The sequence below is a fragment of the Triticum urartu genome, chromosome 7, assembly GCF_003073215.2.
Source record: "Triticum urartu cultivar G1812 chromosome 7, Tu2.1, whole genome shotgun sequence".
NCBI lineage: Eukaryota > Viridiplantae > Streptophyta > Magnoliopsida > Poales > Poaceae > Triticum > Triticum urartu.
This window is the reverse complement of record NC_053028.1, coordinates 533795697-533811362: the sequence shown is the minus strand read 5'-3', so window position 1 is coordinate 533811362 and position 15666 is coordinate 533795697. Positions and strand designations below refer to the sequence as shown.

The 15666-nt window shown below is 46.7% G+C and overlaps 1 pseudogene; it reads left to right on the top strand.

Annotated features, from left to right (window-relative positions):
* Positions 1–2138: 2138 nt before the first annotated feature.
* Positions 2139–10360, top strand: LOC125525557 (annotated as a pseudogene).
* The last annotated feature ends 5306 nt before the right edge of the window (positions 10361–15666 follow it).

Below are 15666 nucleotides of genomic sequence, written 5' to 3'. Positions count from 1 at the left end.
TTTTCTTTTACATTGTACCACCATTTCTAGTCGAGGGTGCATACTGGGCCACCTCGGCAACCCTTTGATGATTGGCCATGAACTGAGGCCGAACCTCGCCTGCAAAGGGGCAATGGAGCATTACCTTAGCAGAACTCAATCTCTTGATAGATACTCCATCCGATCATAAATATTAGCACGTATTGATATATCCAAAACGTTTTATATTTGTGGACGGAGGGAGTAGATTACAGTGAGTGACAAGCAATAAGAAGCAACTAACCACCTTTGTTGGCCCAATCGATCAAATTGTTTCAATAACCTTTCCACATACGAGCGGTTTCAATAATGGAGTACAAAGGAGATACCAATTGTCGATCGAGTACGTATAACATTAGCGAGTCCCTCGAAGGACAAGGAAACAGAAATTGCAAGTTGCACACAAACTTGTTTAACAAGCTGCATATGCATCACAAATACAAGTAACGCGCCCATTGGCCCAACCACGCAAGGTTATTTGATTCCCTATCAAAGCTACTACATGTGTTCATCCCCCGTTGTCTCGCTGCACGTGCACCTCTCAGGCGCCTAGTGTTTGCGCTCTCTGCGCCGAGGAATCCGCTCCGGTTGGTTAGCGTGAGGATGTGGAGTAGCGGTTCGTGGTCCACCGAACACGTTTACTGCAAGAAATGGTAAAAAGAACACCAAGTATTAGTTGATAAGCATTTAACAAGAGGGCGGAACGGCAATTGCTCAAGAGAGGGATTCCGGTATGTTTCCTCTATCATAGCACTACCATTCGCATGTTCGTACTCACAATTTAGTACTAGCAATTAGTAATGGTTTCAATTACGATACTCACAGTTTCCCGATTTACCAGGGGGGAGGTATATTCCCGATTTACCAAAGGGGAGGTATACTCTCGCAGCCGCAGGCGCAGATGCATTGTAGTAGGCTGCCGCGGCGGGGAGGACGAGGAGGCTGCCGTTGATGAAGAAAACCAGCAGAATAAGTTGGATCCCGAGCAGCTGGGTTGGTACACGGCAAGTGCTCAGTCTCGGGGACATGGTCTTTCCAGAGCTCTTGCACGCTTCGTGCGTTAAGAATTAGGAGAAGCTAAAGTTGTAGCGGTGGGAGACCCGTGCTGCACTCACCGATACTCGAGTCCATGGTGACATAAAGTAGTACTGGAGATATGGTGGCTTGCTACCAAACCTCCAGTCAGAGACCGGGACTGCCTCCAAGATTCTGAGTCTCTCCGCTACATTGCTGGTGCAGGTGAAAATCCGAAAAAAGAACCACCAAATCTCCAGTACTACTTTATGTCCCCATAGGCCAGTCGCAGAAAACTGAAAAACCAAGAAACAAACTTCTACCTATAAATACAAATAAAAGTAGCGTCCATCGCAGGAATTGAATGACATAGAAATTAGATATAATAACATGTTGGAAAATCCTATAGAAATTCAAAACAAGAGAATGTGTGATAGATTTTGTTTGATGCGCCACAGAAAAAACACAAGAATATAGTGAAAATTGCCGCCTCCCCAAAGCTAGGGTTTCTCTGCCTCCCACCGGCATCGCTGCCGATCCACCTCGCCTCTGGTGGCCTTAGGGCCATGGGAGCGGAGTGGATCCCGGCCCTTGCCGGTGGGAGGGCTCTGGCAAGGGAGGGGCGATGACAGCGGCATGTCTTCAGCTTGCTTCAGTGCCTGTAATCGTCGCTAGATGGTCTACGGACCTGAATGTAATTTTTATTATTTCTAGTGTTCGATGTACTACCATGGTTGAAGAAGAATAGATTAGAAGTTTTCTCGCAAAAAAATAGTGGAAATTGCAAGCGCCTTATTTAAAAAAACAACGAAAAATTATAGAGCTAACGTTCCTTTTTTTTGCGAGATAGAGCAGACGTTCCTTGAGAGTGAATTTTCGAGGGAACGCTCTTTGGTTTCCACTACTGCCCATGATGGGAACCTAGAATGTCTTGTTTAGGTTACACACAAATGGGGGGTGCAGAGAAGGCAGGCCCATGATGGGAACTAGAATGTCTTGTTTCGGTTACTCACAAATGGGGGGTGCAGAGAAGGCAGGCTTCCAAGCTAGCCCCGCTATAAATATGTGTGCTCACTGCTACCGCTAAAATCTGTAGGAGGGCACAACTCAGTAGAAACATACACAACCGTGGGTAGCACACAAATGGCCCATGTATCTGTAGGGACTATCAGTTCATCACTCTTCACAGCCACCGTCCTCCTCACTTTCTTGACCTCTTTTGCCCCTGCTTCTTCACTCGATGGCACCACGCTTGGTGATGAATCTGGTAAGGACTTCCAAGCACTCCTCTGTCTCAAGAACCATCTCTCTAACAACACCGAAGCCCTCGCCTCGTGGAACAATACCCTTCAGTATTGCAGTTGGCCCGGTGTCACCTGTGGCAAGAAGCACGCATCTCGCATCATAACACTTCATCTTGAATCTCTTGATCTGAACGGCCAAATACCACCCTGCATCGGTAATCTCACTTTCCTTGCAAGAATCAAACTCCAGGATAACCTGCTGAATGGCGGGATCCCGCCTGAGGTAGGTTTTCTGCGTCACCTTGTCGAGCTCTCCCTTTCAGATAACATTCTTACTGGCGTAATACCGAACTCTTTGTCTACCTGTTCTAGCCTTCAGATAATCGATCTTGGGAATAACTACCTCCAGGGGAAGATCCCCACAGGTTTGGCCAACTGTCTAAATCTCACAGAGATTTATCTTGATAGCAACACGCTCCACGGAAGCATTCCGGATGGGTTCGGCATGCTTCCTAAGCTTTCAGTTCTGTATGTTCCTAACAACAAATTAACGGACAAGATTCCTTACCCACTTGGAAGCAGCTCATCACTCTACTATGTCGTCCTGGCAAACAACAGCCTAACTGGAGGCTTTCCACCTCTCTTAGCAAATAGTTCAGCACTTGAATGGCTGGACTTGGGAAGCAATGACCTCGATGGAGACGTACCTCCCTCTCTCTTCAGCAGCCCATCTCTTGAAATCATACTTTTGGGAAGAAATTGTTAGCGTTATAATATAAGTCATGTACCCCTTTGTATTTATCCCGTTGTATGAGGGGTTTCCTACATATGTTCCACACCTGTACATGTATATATATATCGGCCTATGGCCTCATGGGAATACAAGTTGCATATTCCTAACATGGTATTAGAGCTTAGGGTTTTTTTTCCGCACGCGCAACTCGTGCTCAGATCCAATCACGCCGCCGCGTTTCTCCTCTCCGGCTGCGCTGCTCCACCCGTTCCGCTACTCCCGCTGAGGCAGCCGCCGCTGCTCTACTCCCATCCACCGCGCCGCCCGTGTGCCCGGCTGGTCTCTTATGCTGCTCTGTCTTGCGTTACGTGGTGCAGCTGCTGCTTCCTGCCGCTACGTGGTGCTGCTGCTTCCTGCCGCTACGTGGTGGTGCTGCTGCTCCTGATCTGGTCCACTACGTGGTGCAGCTGCTACTCCTAATCTGATCAGCTGCTTTGACCGGTTGGCAGCCTGACAGGCTTCAAAAAAAAGTCACTTTGTTCGAGCAGATGTCTAGGCATTGCTGCCGGTTGCCTTTCGACGGCGTCCCTTATACTGACCCCGTCTCGCACATGCACCGTCTCTCGGTGCTTGGTGCTCGTCCAACCGTGATGTCATGTTCTTCGTCGTCTTCCGCACACGGTGATTGTCGCTCTACACCGACTCCTCTCGTGACTTTCACCCGCTCTGTTGGTGCAGATGACTCCATCGACCACGCCTCGCACATGCGCCTTCCCATGGCGCTTGGGGCTTGTCTGCATGCGCTCTCGTCTCCACCTTCGGGCTCTGCAGATGATACTAGTCATGCTACACCGCCTCCTCTAGCGGTTTCCACAGATGGTGGTGGGCGCTACTTTTTTGGTGATCCTGTGCCAACTACTTCGACTATATACTTCACCGAGCAGGAGATTGTCCGACTTCGTGATCTGCTGATTGCCTCCGGCTCTTTGTTGCTGGGTACATCTTCGTCGACCTCTTCAGCTGAGCCCTTGACTGAGCAGGAGATTACACGACTTCGATGCTTGCTAGATGTGTTCTCTGGTTCATCGACGGGTTCTGCTGGTTCTGCTACCGACTCTTCTGGCATTGTGGGACCACCTTCTACACAAGCAGGTACATCTCTGTGGATTCTTGATACTGGAGCATCTTTTCATATGACTCATGATTCGTCCACCCTGTCCTCTACTCGACCTCTCGATTCTCCTGTTCATGTTCTTACTGCTGATGGTACCGCTCTCCCGGCTACTGGCCAGGGCATTCTTAGCACTTCATTTCATGTTCCTGATGTTGCTCATGTTCCCCGACTAACCATGCAGCTCATGTCTGGTGGCCAGATTGTTGACTCTGGTTGTCGTGTCATTCTCGACTTTGACTCTTGTTCCGTTCTGGACCGTCATACCGGTGCTCTCCTTGGTGCTGGCCCCCGGCGCCGTGACTCTCAGGGTCTCTGGGAGCTTGACTGGCTTCACCTACCCTCCGCTGCTACCACCGCCAGTCTCTCCGCCTCTGTTGCCTTGTCTACCAGCTCTTTTCAGCAGTGGCATCATCGCCTTGGTCATTTGTGTGGCTCTCGTCTCTCCTCTTTGGTTCGACGCGGTCTTCTTGGATCCGTCTCCGGCGGTGTGTCTTTAGACTGTCAAGGTTGTCGTCTCGGTAAACAGATCCAGTTACCTTATCCTCATAGCGAGACCGTGTCTCAGCGTCCTTTCGACCTTGTTCACTCTGATGTTTGGGGTCCAGCTCCCTTTGCCTCGAAGGGAGGTCATCGCTACTATATTATTTTTATAGATGATTTCTCTCGACACACATGGATATATTTTATGTCTTCTCATAGTGAGGTCTTATCTATCTATAAGCGTTTTGCTGCCATGGTTCACACTCAGTTTTCTACGCCTATTCGTGTGTTCCGTGCTGACTCTGCTGGAGAGTATATCTCCAAGATGTTGCGTGGATTTCTTGCCGAGCAGGGTACTCTTGCTCAGTTCTCTTGTCCTGGTGCTCATGCTCAGAATGGCGTGGCTGAGCGCAAGCATCGTCACCTTCTTGAGACGGCTCGTGCGTTGATGATCGCCGCCTCTCTTCCGCCTCACTTTTGGGCTGAGGCTGTCTCCACTTCCACCCATCTCATCAACCTTCAGCCTTCCACTGCTTTGCAGGGCGGTGTTCCTTTCGAGCGTCTCTTTGATCGTTCTCCCGATTACTCGACGCTTCGTTTGTTTGGTTGTGTTTGCTATGTTCTTCTTGCCCCTCGTGAACGCACCAAACTGACCGCTCAGTCTGTTGAGTGTGTCTTCTTAGGCTATAGTGACGAGCATAAGGGCTATCGTTGTTGGGATCCTATCGGTCGTCGGATGCGTATTTCTCGGGATGTAACTTTTGGTGAGTCTCGTCCTTTCTACCCGCGTCCATCTTCCTCGACCTTTTCAGTGGAGGATATCTCTTTCCTCATTTTTCCTGACACGCCTCCCTCTGTGCCCAGTATTCCTATTCCTCGTCCTGCTGTTGCAGATCCGATGCCATCCTCTCCTACAGATTCTTCCCCTCCCTCATCGCATGACTCTCCACCTTCATCACCGACATATTTCCCAACTCCACCTTCATCACCGCTACATTCCCCGTCTTCACCTTCAGTGATTCCACCTCTTCCTTCCTTTCCTTTTCATTATACTCGTCGTCCACGTGTTGTGGATAAATCCACTGACGTGCCATCTACTTCTGGTGCGTCGTCCTCCTCATCTCAGCCGACTTATGGTCTTCGGGCTTGGCCTCGCCCTCCCCCTGACCGCTATTCTCCTAGTCGATATGCTCTTTCGGCTGTACTTGAGCCTACGTCTTATCGCGATGCTGTTGTTCATCCTGAATGGCAGTTTGCGATGGCAGAGGAGCTTGCTGCTCTTGAGCGCACTGGCACATGGGATCTTGTTTCTCTTCCTCCCGGTGTTCGTCCCATCACTTGTAAGTGGGTCTACAAGGTGAAGACTCGCTCCGATGGTTCTCTTGAGCGTCACAAAGCTCGTCTTGTGGCTCGTGGTTTTCAGCAGGAGCATGGTCGTGATTATGACGAGACTTTTGCTCCTGTGGCTCATATGACCACTATTCGTACACTTCTTGCTGTTGCCTCTGCACGCCACTGGTCTATATCTCAGCTTGATGTTAAGAATGCCTTTCTTAATGGTGAGCTGCGTGAGGTGTACATGCAGCCACCACCTGGGTATTCTGTTCCTGATGGCATGGTATGTCGTCTTCGTCGCTCTCTCTATGGCCTTAAGCAAGCCCCCCGCGCCTGGTTTGAGCGCTTTGCCTCTGTGATCACTGTTGCTGGTTTTTTAGCAAGTGCTCATGATCCAGCATTGTTTATTCATCTTTCTCCTCGTGGTCGGACTCTTCTTCTTCTTTATGTTGATGACATGATCATCACCGGGGATGACCCCGAGTATATTGCCTTTGTAAAGGCCCGTCTTAGTGAGCAGTTTCTTATGTCTGATCTTGGACCTCTTCGCTACTTTCTTGGGATTGAAGTCTCTTCTACCTCTGATGGCTTTTTTATATCCCAGGAAAAGTATATCCAGGATCTTCTTGCTCGTGTTGCTCTTACTGACGAACGCGTTGTTGAGACTCCTATGGAGCTCAATGTTCACCTCCGTGCTACTGATGGTGATCCTCTCCCTGACCCGACGCGTTATCGTCATCTTGTTGGCAGTCTTGTCTATCTAGCTGTCACTCGTCTGGACATCTCTTATCCGGTTCATATTCTGAGTCAATTTGTCTCTGCCCCCACCTCGGTTCACTATAGTCATCTCCTTCGTGTTATTCGATATCTTTGAGGCACGATCTCTCACCGTCTATTCTTTCCTCGCTCCAGTTCTTTACAGCTTCAGGCCTATTCGGATGCTACGTGGGCTAGTGATCCTTCCGATCGCCGTTCACTTTTTGCTTACTGTGTTTTTCTTGGTGGTTCTCTCATTGCCTGGAAGACAAAGAAACAGCTTGCAGTTTCCCGTTCGAGTGCCGAGGCTGAGTTGCGAGCAATGGCTCTTTTGACGGCAGAGGTGACTTGGTTACGGTGGTTACTTCAGGATTTTGGTGTTTCTGTCACTACACCGACTCTGCTTTTATCTGACAGTACAGGTGCTATCAGCATTGCACGCGATCCTGTGAAGCATGAGCTCACTAAGCATATTGGTGTTGATGCTTTCTATGTGCGCGCTGCTGTGCAGGATCAGGTTATTGCTCTTCAGTATGTGCCTTCCGAGTTACAGTTGGCGGATTTCCTGACAAAGGCTCAGACTAGAGCACAACATGGCTTTTATCTCTCCAAACTCAGTGTTGTTCATCCACCATGAGTTTGAGGGGGGTGTTAGCGTTATAATATAAGTCATGTACCCCTTTGTATTTATCCCGTTGTATGGGGGGCTTCCTGCATATGTTCCACACCTGTACATGTATATATATATATCGGCCTATGGCCTCATGGGAATACAAGTTGCATATTCCTAACAGAAATAACTTCTCCGGGTCTATTCCACCTTTCTCACCCATCTCGCCGTTGCGAACTCTGTCCCTATCATTCAACAATCTCACAGGAAAAATACCTTCCACCATAGGGAACTCCTCTTCCCTTGTTGAGCTTTTGCTTGCAGGGAATCACTTGCAAGGCAGCATTCCGTGGAGTTTGAGTAAAGTCCCCCACTTGGACAAATTAGATCTGAATTACAACAACTTGATAGGAGCCGTTCCAGGCTCTCTCTACAATATATCAACACTCACATACCTTGGCATGGGAATTAACAGCCTAACAGGAGAAATTCCAGAAAATATTGGCCATACCCTTCAAAGCATCCAGACATTCATTGTTCAAGGAAACAGATTTGGAGGTATTATTCCCACTTCAATGGCCAAGGCCAGAAATCTTCAGAGCATTAATCTTTGTGACAATGCATTCCATGGTATTGTTCCTTATTTTGGGTCTTTGCCCAACTTAACCGAACTAAATCTAGGCAAGAACCAACTCGAAGCTGGCGACTGGACTTTCCTCCACTCGCTCACCAGTTGTACAAAGCTAGTAAGTTTACGTTTAGATGAAAATAACCTACAAGGTGAACTGCCAAAGTCCATAGGCGATCTTCCAAAAAGCTTAGAATCTCTGATCTTGACAGCAAATAAAATATCTGGTACCATACCACACGAGATAGGGAACCTTAGTAGCCTCAAACTTCTTTACATAGAGCACAATTTGCTTACTGGAACCCTTCCGTACTCACTTGGAAACCTTTCCAACATGTTCGTTCTAAGATTATCAGGAAACAAGCTATCTGGCCAAATCCCACTTTCAATTCGTAAACTTGGTCAACTAAGTGAGCTCTATTTGCAGCAAAATAATTTGAGCGGGCCCATCCCAGTAGCTTTAGCACAGTGCAATAAGTTACTCACCCTAAACATCTCTTGCAACTCATTTGATGGAACAATACCAAAAGAACTGTTCACTATTTCCACACTTGCTGAAGGTCTTGATCTGTCTCACAACAAACTCTCTGGACATATACCAGTGGAGATTGGCAAATTAATCAACCTTTCCCCCCTTGATATTTCCAACAACCTGTTGACTGGAGAAATTCCCTCAACTTTGGGCGACTGCCTCCATTTAGAATCCCTCCACCTGGAAGGTAATCTACTTGATGGGCGAATCCCTCAATCTTTCGCTGCACTGAAAGGCATCAGTGACATGGACCTTTCTCGAAACAACTTGTCTGGTCAAGTTCCAGACTTCTTTGAGGCTTTCAGCTCCCTGTCACTTCTCAATTTGTCATTCAACAACCTGGAGGGACCCATGCCAACTGGTGGGATCTTCCAAAATGCAAGCAAGGTGTTTGTCCAAGGGAACAAAGAGTTGTGTGCTGTCTCCCCACTATTGAGATTGCCACTTTGCCATACAGCTGCATCTCAACAAAGGCACAGATTCCACATTCTGAAGATAATGGGATTATCTGCTCTTGTCTTAGTCATGTTATCATGTATTGGACTCATTTTTTTAAAGAAGGGAAAGAAAGCGAAGCAAGAAGATCATCCATCCGTCGAGGAGTTAAAGAAGTTCACATATGCTGATTTAGTGAAAGCAACAAATGGTTTCTCTTTAGCCAACTTGGTTGGTTCAGGAAAGTATGGGTCCGTATACAAAGGTAGAATTGAGTCTGAAGAACATGCAGTTGCGATCAAAGTTTTCAAACTTGATCAGCCTGGAGCAACGAAAAGCTTCGTTGCTGAATGCCAGGCACTCAGAAGTACTCATCATCGTAATCTTGTAAGGGTGATCACAGTATGCTCGACAAGTGACCTGACAGGAAATGAGTTCAAAGCTCTTCTCCTTGAATATATGGTTAATGGCAACCTTGAAAGTTGGCTCCATCCAACACTCCACGAGCATCATCTGAAAAGGCCCTTGTCTTTGGGTTCAAGAATAGCAATAGCAGTAGACATAGCAGCTGCTTTGGATTACCTGCATAACCATTGCATGCCTCCTATGACACACTGTGATCTGAAGCCAAGCAATGTCCTTCTGGATGATGTCATGGGCGCATGTGTTGGTGACTTCGGGTTGACTAAGTTTGTACACAGTTATACTTCTTCTAGGATTGATGGTTCTACGAGCTTAGTGGGACCAAGAGGATCAGTTGGATACATTGCACCAGGTAAGAATTTCTTCATGTAGGATAATATATTTATGGAAAATATCTTATAGGCTCAATGACATTTTACTTTATTTTCCCCAGAAATATTTTGATTCTTGTGCTCCAATTTTATTGTGTTAATTAACGGTTTCAATAACTATGCATATTGCAGAATATGGCTTTGGGAGCAAAATCTCTACCGAGGGTGATATTTACAGCTTTGGAGTCATCGTCTTAGAAATGCTCACAGGGAAGCATCCAACTGATGAGATGTTTAAAGATGGCCTGAGCCTTTACAATTTTGTGGAAAAATCATTTCCTAAAAAGATTGGTGAGATTCTAGATCCGAGAATCATTCCTTATTATGGGGACCAAGATGAAGAAGCAGCAAGTAGTCCAAACCAAGAAAATCATCAGCAAATGGCTGGAATGAGCTGTATCATCGAGCTCGTTAAGATTGGCCTCATGTGCACTGCGGAGACACCCAAATATCGCCCCTCGATGCAGGACGTTTACATTGAGGTCACCGCAATCAAAGAAGCATTTTCAGCACTGCAGGGTTGAGCAAAAGTAGAATCATTTTCTATTTGCCCAGATGTTGCTGCTGCAGGATGACCTAAGGATAGTTTACTTTACATAATGCTATATTTTTCTTGACAGAAATCGTGTTATGTTGTGGATCGTCCTCCATTTTACAAGTAAATCTATGTTGGTCGCGTATGTAAACTGTGGTTCAACCTACTTCTATCTCAAATAAAATCAAATAAAAGGTTCAGCATAGGAAATTTTCTTTCGACTTGGGTTTTTACTTATATTTTTCTTTCTGAATTTCTAGTACGTAGTAAACTGCAAGTACTTAAGCCCAACTATGGACTAACCACACCCTTAACTAGACAAATTGTACAGTGGTACATTGAATTGTCAAATAAACTTGAAAGTTGAAACCGATGTGCAAGGATATCACATTTTCCTAGTAGTACAATTTTATCAGAGAGCAACAAACCTCGCCCTTGACGGACACCCGGACGACGCCTGCGCAATGGAGCACAGGGAGGTTTGCCAGGGATGCAGTGGATGGATTCCTGCTGCCACTGAATGCCTCGGCGTTGCGTCGTGCGCCGGCCGGGTCGGCAGTGGGGCGGAGGAGGATGCACGTCCAGAGCAACGCAGCGGTGTCCTGCAGGAGGTCGGTGTGTATGCACCCCATCACGCAGTTCGCCGCCGCCGCCTCTTCCATTTGGCCATAGATCCCAGCCAGATGATGAGCCACCTCCAATGAACCCTCCGACGGATCGCCTTTCCCCCTTCGCCGAAAGGCAGGCCGCCCCCAACCCAACCGCGGCCGGAACCTGGAAGCGCAACAATATTGCCGGCGGCGTCCCTACCAGACCTCGTCCGAGATGGATCCGGCTCGCATTCTGTACCCGGAGCCCAGAGTGACCGGAATGTCAGATTCCATCTGGAATTGGGACGGCGGAAGTCCGAGCAGTACCACAGATTTATTTATTTATTATTTTTCGATTCGAGGGACCGGGCAGTACCAGAGTTGAATTGGTTCGTGAATTGCCTGTGTCAGCGTGGGAAGCACATCGCAGAACGTATTTCAGGAATAGGGTTTGGTTCGTGAGAACATATCGGAGGGATGGAAGTACCAGAGTTGAATTGGTTCTCTGGTTCGTGAATCGTTTCTGTATAGCCTGTGTCATGCAATCTCAACCGTTTCACATACCATATAGTAGATGGTTTAAACATGCAATCTCAACCCCTATCTCTGTACTACCTGTGCGAACCAACTTGTGGTTGGGATTGTTAAGTGGACAGTGGTTTTCATAGCCCACCACGGTTCAAATTCTGGTGCTCACATTTATTCTTCCAGAACTTCCGGCGATACGCTTTTAGTGGGAGGAGACGTCTTGTTGACTATGAGGCGCCTACGGGATGTGCGTGTGTGCGTTCATAGGGATGAGCGTATGCACGTTTTATATGAGCGTTTGTGTCTGTATTGTGTTCAAAAAACTCTCGAAGGTGCTCATAGGGTAACCGTCGTATCATAGTGACAGATGAAAATCTTGTAAACCACTGTAGGGGGACCACGGTGGAGCAGCAACAGTTGAACAAGACCATGGTTGCGGTGCCCAATCCGCTCTATGCGCCATGGTTGTCAAAGGACCAACAAGTCCTCAGCTATTTGATGAACTCCCTCTCCAAATAAGTCCTCGCTCAGTTCGTTCATAAGGAAAATACCTATAATTTGTGGACTGGCATCACCACCCTCTTTGCATCACAGTCCCAATCCCGCATCACGAACTTGCGGATCGCCATAACCATAACGAAGAAGTGCATCATGTCGAGCACCGCCTACATCTCCAAGACGAAGAGTCTTGAGGATGAACTTGCGGTTGCAGGGCATCCGTTCTCCGATCCTGAGATGGTGGACTACGTGCTCACTGGATTGGATCGTGACTATGATCTTGTGGTGGCGGCCATTGGTGTTGTCAAGACCTCCATCAACGTCGACGATCTTTTTGCCCAAATCGCCGCCTTCGACCAACGCATGGAGATGCTAGGCGATGGAGGCGAGGGCGCCTTCAACACATGGGCAAACCTGGCGTACAGAGGCCGCAACAAGTACAAGTCCAAGGCACGCGTGCTCGATGGGGAGAGAAGCGGCGACAGAAGAGGAACGACAAGGAGGGGAGGACGGGAGCGCGACGTCTGGTGAAAGGAACAAAGGAGAGGGGCGTTATGGGGAGTGGCGGCTAGGGTTTCCACAAATCAGTCGATCTCCTCGCCCTTGCGCGCAACCGCGAGCCATCCATTGCACGCCACGCAAAAGCCAACACGTGAAATGTTGAAAGTGCCCATGGACGACCAACCAATATTACGCACAGTGGCACGACCCTGCGCCCATAAGAAGCAGCACTGGTCGCGCTCAACTCCACAGTCACTAACAATGACGGCCCAGCCACTGAGCGGCCCACCAGTCAGCCAGACAAGAAAAAAAAATCCAAAGTAAGAAAGAAGTATCACTATTCATTGGTTGTCACATCAAGATCGGTCCATCAAGAAATCCGACGGACGGGATTCGTTTGGGAGGGCAATCCAACGGTCCAGAGACCAAGTGCTCTTAGAAGGCCTCATTTCAGCTCAGAATGTAATAATGGGATAATACGCACACTCGTGTGTATTATAAAAAAGGCTTTCATAAGTTCATATTCTCTTATCATATTATCGAGAAATAGAAACAACTTTTGTAGAACGATCAACATTTTATTTGTACGTACAAATCATCATAGTAAACCATGGCCGTCCACATATGCTCCGATCGGAGTGAGCCCTGCTCTATCCTCACTTGGGCGGTCTGAAGAATCTTCGCACGTCCCATTATCAAGGAAAACGGAAGACGCTTACCGTCGACCACATTCAGGACAGTTTGGAGAGGGCAAACTTGAGCAGCCGGTTGGGTTCTCTGCGATGATGGTCAAAACACATATCAGATCATTTGGAAATAGAGTATACTCCGCATTCTAAACTGAAAAAACTGTCGATATCTGAAAAACTGCACAAAGTCAATACCTATGGGCATGTTATGTTCTCAACACATGCAACTTTTGAAACGGCAACACATGCATTGCAAGTTAAAAGAAAAACGAAAACAGGGACCGGCGTTTTGGCTCCCGGATTGAACAGTAAAATCATTAAAAAGAAAAAACTGGATTTTTTTTTGTGGTGAAAGATGTCTGAGTTGTGTGATGTCGCTGCCAAATTTCATCGTGTTTGGACATCTGAGTAGCTCACAGCCAAAAAATTAGGGTTTGTGAGAAAGTTTACTGTTTGCACGCTGCTCGGACCGATTTTGTCTTTTTTGCCACGAGCTTCTCAGATGACCAAATACAATGAAATTTTGCCACGACATCATGCATTCAAACATCTTTGATTAAAAAAAATCAGTTTTTGAAATAAATATTTCCCTCCCAAGGATCCTATATCCTATTGGGTATCTGTTCCTCGCCTGTTCCCGCTAGGATCGGAAATCTTATATTTTCCATATCCATATACTGTTGAATCCTTGGGCTTCCAGAATCTGCCTATTTTACTACTCCCTTCGTTCACTTTTGTAAGTCGTTTTAGACAATTTAAAATAAACTGTTTTGCACATTATCTGAAATGTTTTCAAGGTCCTATAAAAATGAACTGTGGGAGTAGTAGAGATATTTACTGTGCACCAGGAACAGATAAGTATAAGCTGAGAAATGAATATTGAAACGAAAACTTGCATGTGTACTTACGAAAAGTATCGCAGCTTCGACCTAGACCACGTGCATGGCCACCGACGAAGGTTAGCAGTAGCAACGTGAGGACGGCAAGAAGCCGAGCAAGGAAGCGGCGAGAATTGGGCAGCAGCATCTTGCCGGATTCGCGAGGCTCTCCGTGAGTTGCTGAGGGAACAATTGCCATGCCTCAGTGCTTATATAGGTACATAGGTTGTCAAAAGAAACGTAAAAAGGGCTTGTGTTCACTGGAACCCGCGGAACACGAGGCTTAACATGCACGCGCACCCCGACTTCCTCGGTTCATCTCGCACATGGTGCGGAAAAGTCTGCATGACTTTTGGCTATGCTGAGTTCCTTGCTTAGTCCAGTCCACATCATTGGTCGTCATGGTACCAGCTAAGGTGGGAAAGTATCTAGTGCTCCCAGACCTAGGGTGCTCCCGGTGCTTCGATGCGAAAAATATTTTTTAAAATGTTTAAAAAATTCTGAAAAAATGCAGCACATCGACGGAACATTGATGTCTCTTGTCACAAAATTTCAAATCAAAATTTGAAACATTGCTCAAGATAAAAAAATGACAAATTTGACATCAATGTGATAATGGGCCAAAACTAAAGCCCAACTTATGTTATGTATAAAAATTTGTCATTTTTGTATCTCAAGCAATGTTTCGAATTTTGATTTGAAATTTTGTGACAAGAGACATTGATGTTCCGTTGATGTGCTGCATTTTTTCAGGATTTTTTGAACATTCTAAATATGTTTTTCGGACATTTGAAGCACCGGGAGCACCCCAAGCCTGGGAGCACTAGATACTTTCCTAAGCTAAGGGCATATATCACATCATTGGTTGTCATGATACTCCCTCCATTTCAAAATATAATGCGCTCGCGCTTCCCGGGGTCAAACTTTGACCATAAATTTAACGAACAAGACCGACTGCGGCGGGAGAAAAACTTACATAATTAAAAACTTTTTTCGAATACGATTCATTGATATAACTTTTGCTCCCGCCGTAATTGGTCTTGATAGTTAAATTTACGATCAAAATTGAAGCACGGGGATAGAGAAAGCACTACATTGTGGAATGGAGGGAGTACCAGTTAGGAGCATGTACAATGGTGGCATATGGATACATATGTCTCATGACAAAAAGTAATTTGAGGTATCTATATTAATTTTTTCTCTCCAATGCAAGCTATCACTTAGTGAGCCTCATTAAGAAATAGAAAATAAAAACTCTAGTACACATGCACCTCTACTTTTCACTCAACCTTTTCAGCTTTTGTCACGGGACCATATTTTTTCTCTTCAAGCACCCGTCTCCTGTAGAGGATCTCGCTTCCCTATTCGAACCTACTTTACGTCATATTCGATCCTACATGGCATGCGAGGCATCACCTTGAAGCTATGCATTGTACACGCCTAGCTTGTAAAGTCTTGTAAGAGCAACTCCAACGAGCCGACCCAAACGGACGGTGCTTTTATCTGTTTGTGTCGGCCCGACGAACACAAACGTCTGGCGCTGTATTTGGGTCGGCGCGAGCGCCCAACGCTGGCCTGACCCATTTCGTCGGCGTGCCAAAAAAAAAGTCTTGCAAGCACTTTAAAAATAAATATATGCATTTAATTAAACATAAAAGCCGACCACAAAGGCCGGCGAAAGTCCACATTACATT